We start from the raw sequence: 9,541 nt of genomic DNA on the forward strand, positions 1-9,541 counted from the left end.
AAATGGGAGGCGAGACCTATGGCGTCACAGAGCGTATAAATGAAAACGAAAATGCGAAATGGCAGACGGGAAATATGAAAACGAAAGCCAAAATTCTAAAAATAAGGAAAAGGAATATAGTTACCATAAGGTGGACAACACCCAAGGGAACGATCCGCGTTTTGGACACCCTACCGCAGACTACTTCTAGTTATTTTAAGAAATATATTAAGCTTGTTTTCCACATTATTTATAAATTTAAAATGGCTTCTTTAATATTTTCTTCAGAGGGACATAACCCGTGGCTTTAAAGCTATCTGTATATTAGCCCCTAAAAGCCAGAGGGAAAATGTGTATATGTCCTTGATAAAGTGAATTGGACAATTTATTGGTGTAATCTTACTCTTGATTGCTTACTTTAAGTGCCAAACTGGATATTTAAATTTATGTGCACTCGTTGCTGTCTTATTTGTCATTGCAAAAGTTCGAAATGGGGGAGCAGCGTCTTAAAGTAAAAGTGGAATGCTGAACGCAAGAGTTCCAGCCAGAGGAGGAGTTTTGCCGTAGTTTTTTACTTGATGACTGGCGTCGAGCATAAACAATGTGAAATAAAATTGCTTTACAGCCATAATAGAATTATAGTGGTCCACTGCAGAACACGGCTTTAAAGCGAAAAGCTGCGGATATTTTCGGGACTCTTTCCGTGTCTGCCAAATGCAAGCGAAAAATAAAACGCAAACGAGCGAGAATTTCGCTGGTGGCATCGCTGGCTTCACTGGCTTCGGTGGCTTCCGTTGGCGGTGGCCCACATTTAATGGAGACTCGCATTCCGCCGCAGACAGTGATATATCTGGATGTGCAAAAACTGGGGGAAAATCCAACGTGGAGAGCGATGTGCGGGCGACGTGACAACCGGCGGGCAGGACGCCACCCGCCTCCAAAGCAACGAAAACGAGACGCCGAGCAGAAGGATTAGCTGAGCCACAAAGGAAACGGCAGCGGGGCTCACACGGCGTATGCGCAATGATGCAGCAAATGATCTAATAAAGCATTGCCGCCAGTGGAGCCAAGATAAATTACCTGAGAGGTGAGCAGGCGGAGCACGACTCTGGATGAGCCGGTGAACTGCTCAAAACTTTGACATGCTGCGGTAATTATGTGCAGGGGCAGAGGCTTCCCCTAGCATTGACCCCCACCATGAGCACAGGAGCCACAGGGCCATCCAGGGGCCCAGGGAGCAGAGGCCATAGAACACAGAAAACTGGGGCCAGCAACTTAGCGCCAATCCTGCAGAGCCAGCTAATTAATGGACGCTAATTTCTGATGGCACAGGAAGGGAAAGGAAATGGAAGTGGGAGGGGATGAGCTGGGGATTCCCCACGATGACGAGGCGGGCTTATCATAGAAGTTTGTCGCGCATTAAAAACAGAAACTGAGCACGAAAACAACAGTTCTGAAACACAGATTAAAAGCCAAATAAATTAACTATTCTCAGTGATTTTTATTACAAGCTCAAAACGCTTTTAGCACAACCGATTAAATTCACAGTGAGACATCTTATTGCCGTATTAATAATAACTTGAGATGCAGCTATGGCTATGGCTCTTGCAATTTGTAGTCACATTACAATTCGCAGGACGTTGTAAACCAGGGATTATCCGATTGGGCAAAGGGAAGGGTGGTGGCAATCTGGAGGCTTGTGAATTTGCAGCCTGCCAATATTTGCATAATAGATATCGCATGTCACACATTTCACTGCGGTGATTACGGCTGCCGAGGGCCACCACTCGCATGGGTTTTGCATTCCTCCGGCTGCCTGTCTGTCTGTCTGTCTGTCAAAAAGAAAATCCGGAACTGGAGGGAAAACAATGGAGAGCAGGGGCAAGACAAAGCCAAAAGCCAAAACAAATGCGATTGGCGCGCATAAAAGGCGGAGGACAAATCAAGTGGCAATCTGCGGTTATGAGCGGGTTCACCATAAACATTTCTACGAAACCCCTCATATGCATGCAGATCGTATGTAAATGGGAGCTTAGGCTGGCTTTTCCCGGGAAAACCATCAACGTGTCAACGCAGGAGCGGGAAAAGCGGTATATACTCGTAGGAGGTGACAATAGGAGTGGCAAGAGATAAACAATGGCCCAGTTTCTGCATTATTTTATACCATTTGTCCGACGAATCCAACGTAATCCGTAACCCGAGTGCCCTCCGTTTCCGGCCCGCGGCCCGTGATTTGCTGTGGGGACACACGTCCCCGGGAAGTGGCTCCCCAGGGAACGGTGCCATATCTTATTGCCTTATCAACACTACATAACATTTCGTTCGTGCAGTTATTCAATTAAAATCGGCTGCCGAGGAAAGAGGCCAAAGTGTACGCCGGGGATTAATTCGAGGCACTCCGGACCAGGTGGATCCTTGTAACGGCTCCCCAATCCTCCGGCTGACCCCTCAATCCCCACCAGCGGCCATTATCACTGGCTTCGACCAAGGCCCTGACCCGGCAACTCCACCTTCCAATTCAGCCCATTCATCGTGGCCTTTTGTTGTTCTCCGCTCGTATTCGCATTCGTATCTCAGTTATTGCCTTGCAATACCCTGTAATCCGAGGAGAGTGAAGTGTTTCCGACTGGAAAAGGTGCGTAGAAAACTTTGATGTTTATCTAGTTGTTATCCAGAGGTCCATGTCGCCATCCAAATGTATCGTATTCTTTATAAAATAATTACTAGGTACTATGCCCGTCGATATCTCCGGATGGGGTGACCTTTTTTAGGTCTCTGTCCGTTTTTTGTCCGCTTCATCCCCGTCCAGATAAATGTAACATGTTTGTTTCGGCACAAAAACCACTGAAATAATAAACCATCAGCAGACAATGCATCATGTGCTGGCCAGCAGGTCGGCTGAATTATTCCATGGGCAGGGAAACGTCTCCGTGTGGCGGCTAATTTGGAGATTTCCTTGGAGTGCACATATCGAATTATTCAGGGGATTACCATACATACCTGTCACACATCGAAAGGCAAAGAGTTGGAAAATTAATGGAAAGTTCTATTACTGGAGCCGAGGACAGCAGAAACTTTTTCACTTTGACCAGTTTTTCGGTCGCATAATAAAAAGCCCTCCGAGGAAATGTTTTTTAGGATGCAATCTTGCCCAAGCACTTCTACCTCCTCCACTTCGCCACCCGCATGCTCGTCCACTCGCCCATCCTTATGCATAGTTGGCGTGCTTCCTTGGCCTTTTCTCCATGTCCGAAAGGAAAAGGCGAAATTTGTTGCAGATAAATTTAGATTTTCCGAATGAGTTTCGCTGGCGGGAGCGGAGCACTGAAAAGAGTGAGTAAGCTGCAGTCAATTCGCTATGAAAAGGAACAGGGTAGCGAAATCAATTTACAAAGTATCTAAATAAATGAAATTCTTTTCATTCACACTGCAAGTTGGAAGAATTAATTCTATTACGATCTCGCCCGATTTCTCTCAGTGCACGTGGCCAAGCTCGAGATGCTGATGGCTGACTGGTGCGTGTTTCTGAAGTTTTGCAAATTGCTCGCACACACACTCGCCAGTTGGCCGGTGGACAATGATAGATTAGCCACCTCATCCCTCACACTTTCGGTCTGTTCCCGCTTTTGGCCTTTTCGTGTGCGCTCGAGAAAACTTCAATTGGCAGTGCCAACATTTCTTACAACAAAATTAAACTGTAATTGAAAAAGTCAATTAAAAAGTTTCGCATTTGCTTCTCAATGAGCGCAGTCAGACATCCTGCCACGCCCCGTCGCAGCCCACAAAATAGTGTTTGCTGCACAGCTTGCCGCCTGGGGGTATGCAACGCAGAAAGGATGAAAGCCATGGAGAAGGCGAAAACTTTCTCCTCCACATCCGCATCCGCCTGCCCCGCCACCCAATCCCACACTTGATCCCTGCGGACTTGTGAATAGAGTCTTCTGTTGGATTGCAAAGTGTCAATTAGCGTGAAGTTCCCTAAACCCAGTAATTGTGCACAATTACGGATGCACGGCTTTCGGCAAATACCCAATGGCGAAACTATCATTATTTGCCAAACGTCAACATCTGTCAGTACATAGTGCGTAATCATTTCTTAAAGAAAACACGGTTATCACGGTATTATGTGGTCTTAAGTCCACTTTAAACGCTGGCTGTGTTACCAGCACGAACTTTCGGTTTGCCCAAAGAAATACCATTCAATGGCTGTATTTTTAAATCATTTATGAATTCTGCTGGAATTGGTTGCTTGAAATCTTTTCGAAAAATATGCCTCTGTATTTTTAAGCATACAATTCCTTTGTGTTTATAGAGAGAAATCGACTATCGCACGTCCGGAATAAACACTCAAACCATTTTGTAATTTCGGAACAGAAGTAGAAAAGATAGAATTAGATTTAAAGTGGGTATTTCATATTTTGCCACAGAAACTGGCAATCGAAACCGAAAATGTTAATTGAGTGAAAGAAATATTGGCAATGCCAATCAAAGTTTATGCTCAAAAATTAAAAATAAAAAACACACTGTCTGAATATTTCGACAGAGGCAAAAGATGTGGTTTGAGATTAGTTTTTGCTCAACACTCGAAATTCATAAATAAATTCGTCCAATTGGACGGCAAGTGCAGTGGAAAAGCACCAGCAGCAAACTTTAAAAGAAAAATACATTGAAATATATCAGCAGTAATTGGCAAACTTGATTTTTCGGCAAAAAACGACCAGGAAATACACTTGTTACACTTAAATTAAACACAAATTGGGAAGAAGGATAAGAGTTCAAAACTAGATTGTTCTGATAGATGAAGGCATTCTTAGATAATGTTAATGTCAATTTGAGAGCCATTGCATCATTTTCGTTTGTTTTTTTCAAAATTAGTTCACCACTTTTGACAGCATTTTAAAGAGGGCGATGATGGATCTATTCAGACCGGAAGTGTACAAAATTCAGGGCTGCCCCTTAACCCCTTGTTGGCCGCCGTCCAGAATCCTTTATTTAAAAATGCAACAAGCAACGCTGAAACTTTTTGTTTCTGATTCGCAGCACAAGTCGATAGAAGCAAACAAAAAGCGTTTGCAGGCGAAAAAAATGGATGTGGAAAGGGGAAAAACTGGCAGCCAAAAATGCCAAACAAATTGATTGGAATCGAAAACGAAACGCAAACGAAAACGATTCGAGTGATTGACTGGCTGGCTGACTGACTGACTGCCTGATGGATCGACGGACGGATGAACGGACGGACAAAATATGATGGCTTATGGAGGTGATGGCCGAGCTGAAATGTAACCGAAAAACGGAGACTTTGATTGCCCACGTTCGGCGCTCACCTTCAATTTGGGGCTGTAAAAACATTTTAGCCCGGAATTTAATTTGATTGCCCGGCTCATGAGCGTTCCAATGAATAAGCGGACAAACGAATGGATGCCACTCGCCATTCATTTTTTGACGAATGCAATTACGCAACGGGCTGCAATGCAAATTTGTGCAGTGCCTCCAATTGTTGTTACCCTGCTCACTCATCGAAAATGCATTTGGCATTATTTGCTGGCCGTCGCCCGGAGGAGACTTCCGCCGCCATTCAATTCAAATATCGCCTCACATAGAACTCAATCGAATCGAATCGAATCGAGGCGAGGAGATTCGAGCTGAATCGCATCGAATTGAATGCACGGACGTCTCATCCGCACCGCCCTCACCTCTTCCGCTCCTCGGACACACTTCCGGTGCACTGAAAACAATTTCAAACATATAAGCAAATAACCTGCAGGACAGCAGGGCTTTAGACTCAAGAATTCATGGAATAGCAGACCCCAGCACAACTCTTTTCTCGCCGTGTAGGCTTCGCAATGACAACGGAGGCGATGGCAAGCCCGCAGCTCACAATGCAACTCATGAAATCGACGAATCGACAACTCGACGTGTTTATTCACTGCATTTCCTGTTGATATTCAACAAATGTCAGCCGCACCTCCTCGGCCCCACTGGCTCTCAGAGTCTCTGGAGGAAGCAGGAAGCGCATTTGCAGTGCTTTGGCGGGACATCCCGCCGAGGAAGGGGCGGAGGAGCGGGAAAACCCCGGAGCTGTGCATTGATTTTTGCACTCATTGTTGCCACACCAAAGCGCAGATTCTGCGAAACCACGACTTCCAAAGGTGTAGAACATGAAACTGAGAAACACCCAGCGGATCGAAGGAAACTTTCTCACTTAGCTGGTCGAAGAAAGAACAGCTTTCTACAGCTTTCTATTTGTTTGGGCCGAAAACTCATTTGTTTGGGTATTTATCTTACAATTAAACCAATCAACTGCACCGAGTGCTATCCAAATGTTGTTTTAAATCAAATAAGGAAGTGTACAGCACGAGCTCTCCAAGTACCGAGCATAATTATTGACTCAGCCAGGAAGGAGCAGAGCCAGTCACTTTCTCCTCCCTTCACCACCCAAGGCCAATTCCATTGCCTTCGAAGGAGAATTTAATTTTCATAAATATTTCGCAGTCCTCGCAGTCGCAGATTTAAGCTGCTGTTGCAGTTGTCGTCATCGCATCGCATCGCCATCGCCATCGCCTTGCTTTGTGTGTGGTTGGTTTCCCTCCGGTTCTCGGCACTCGGTTCCTTTGGATTCGGAACACCCGGGTTTTCCGCACAAACATGTGCCGCCCCTCAGGCGCTGCCACGCCCACTGCAACAGCGGCAAGTGCGTCAATACGGAAAAAAAGGCTGGGGGGCACGTGGCAGGGCGGGGTGAGTATGAGTGGGCGGGACATAAAAAATTTAAACTAAAAATGTTTTATGCATGGGCAAACCACAACAAAGCGCGTAAATGTCATTTCCTTTTGACTAAAAGGATACTTTGAAATTGAAATTGTGGTATTTTTTACACACCCACACAGCTGCACTCTAGCTGGGGGCAGGACCTGCAGGACCAGCAGGTTCCCTCCATCCGGGGACAGGAGTCCCGCCGTCCAGCTGTCCAGCTGGCGGCAAAAACGTCAGCAATGCCTTTGTAATAGTTGGAGCTGCTCCCCCAATTGAGTTGCTGTTTCTGTTTGGCCGGCTGCATTGTGCGGCCATCGAGCGATTTGAGTGGTCTGCTCATGTGAGCAGCCATCAATGGGTATGGGTTAGGGCAAGTGCTTCGGTTTGGGCCGAGGCAAGTGCTTTTTCGGGCGAGGACACACCGAAACAAGTGGCGAGCTGGATAACAAGCAGCAGCAAAGGCTGTCTATTTATACATAACCAAATTGTGTTCGACACTCAGCTGCCAGATAAGCTGAGCAATTTGTGGGAGTATCATTTCTATGTTGACAGGTAATACGGCAGCTTATCAATGCCAATATTATAAGCTTTTCTCTCTGTGTAGAGGCATTAGAAATACGCCTCAATAACAATCCAAGTGGCGAGGGACCAGTGAAACTATTGCACAAACAGTATACTTAGCGGCTAATTACGCCTGACAAATGGGGGCGGAGATGCCACGCCTTCGGGCTAACACTGTTTTTCACACCACTGCACAGTGCTGACTAAAAGTGGCTGGCTTTTCCATTTCAGGGATTATGGGCGGGGATTTGGCGGCTTAGAAGCGGGCTTCTACTGCACACTTACAGGCAAGAGGTTGGATCTGTATATATGGTATTTAAATAAGTAAAATATAGTACAATCAACAAATTCGAGCTCTGCATTGGGATATCCCAAAAGTTGTGCTAATTGATTGAAAAATCGCACACACAGCTGTCAAAAAGCATGCAACTCTGTGTTCTGAAGCAAAGCACTTGGGAATTCTGCGTGTAATAGTTATCAGAGTTAGGCCAGGACCTTTCACCAAGTCTTCGTCCTCGTAGCCGTCGTGCCATCGACCACTGTGCCTGTGAGCTTTGAAAGCGGAGGAGGTGGAGATGGAGCATTGTGCCTGTGACAACGAGCGACTAAACATCACAATTGAGTGCAAATCGGGCGGGGAACGGGGTCTGAATGCATTTTCCGACTGGCTGCGCAGCACTTGCAGGAAAACAGGGGAAAACTTGTCGCTGGCAGGGCGAGGAGTGCCAATTATCGGCGTTTTGCATTTGGAATTTGTGGCCAAGGCAGTCGGGCCATGAATTATTATGCCGAAAAAGTTTCGAGACAGAACTCTGGCATGGGCACTCGGTTGGATTTGGTTCTCGCACTTGGCCTGCCCCACATCCTGCGCTCCATAAACCCTCGAAGGCTCCTTGTGAAATATTCATGCGTGTGGCGACAATTATGCCAAGTCCTGACCTGAGCAAAGAGGGCAAATGCCACGGGTAATGCAAATGCAACACAAGAGCTGCAAATTCAAAGGCAACACAGCATTGTTTCTACTTTTAGTTTCTGCACTTGGAAAAATACTATACTCTAGTGTATGCAGTTATTTGTTTATGTTACGAAACCCTTGGCTTCAACTTCTGGAGTAGAAAATAAGATTTCATTAATACTGTTTCTATTCCTAGGTCACAGATGCTGTGACCCAACTGCCGGGAGAAAGTGCACCCGGGCCCATTAACGTTTTAATGGGTCATTATTTGTCTCTGTGCATCTGCATCTGTCGGCGTTTTCGGGAGTTTCGTGGCTTTCGGGAGGGGTAATTTGCGGTTGGCCTTATAAATTGGAGCGACCACAACACGCACATAAAAGCAGGCACACAGAGACAGAAATCAGCCATTCGCCGCAGGCGGCGCGCGAAGAAAGCTGGAAAAATGAGGAAAAGCGCGGAAAAGCGGGAGAAGCGGGAAAGGCGGGGAAAACTTTTACGAGCCTCGCAATGAGCGGACAAAAGTTTGCTTTACGACAATTATGGTGACCAAGGAGGGCGGGGTCGCAGCGGAGTGCGTTTTGGGGACGACAAAGTTCAATTACGGTCAACAAATTGTTTCGCAATTTGAAAACACATTTTCATAGTTTCTTCTGGCCGGCAGCCCAGGGAAATGAGGAAAAGCCCCTCCGTTTTAAAGCCCGCTTACAGCCGCAAAGTATGCAATGAAAGAGCACGCACAAGATTTAATCGTGATTTGCGCATATTGCGTAAAATTGAATTTTGAAGTAACAGAAAAGTTGCCTCCAGAGTCTTAAGTGGGGCGTTTGGAGCCGAGGGGCATGGGGCGTGGCAAGCCAGAAAATTTCTCAATCCAAGTCTTCAAATGAGTGAAAGCACAGTGGTGATGGCAAGGCAAATTTGACTGCAAATTTGAGAGCGTACTAAAGTTCGATAATAAAAATGCGAGTTTGGTGATAAAACCAAAGTCGGTATTATTTTATAAAACTCTACTAAAAAATTGGAAATCCTGCACTAAAATGATGCGAGTATTCTGATTCATGGCCCCAAAGTCACGATTCCATCTCGCATCTCCCTGCGAATGCCAGTTGCAGTTGGTCGAGCACTCATGGCACCGATGTAGCAGCTGGCAACATGGAGTCCTTGCCGCATCCTTGCATTCCTCCTCCTCCTCCTCCTCCTCGAAATGGTCCGAGCTCAGAATTGCTCGGAGTTAATTGTGGACAGACTGCGGGAATCGAAGGAGAAACAGGGAAACATTCGAGCTTACATCAC

This window comes from Drosophila mauritiana, chromosome 2L, assembly GCF_004382145.1.
Source record: "Drosophila mauritiana strain mau12 chromosome 2L, ASM438214v1, whole genome shotgun sequence".
Taxonomy (NCBI): Eukaryota; Metazoa; Arthropoda; class Insecta; order Diptera; family Drosophilidae; genus Drosophila; species Drosophila mauritiana.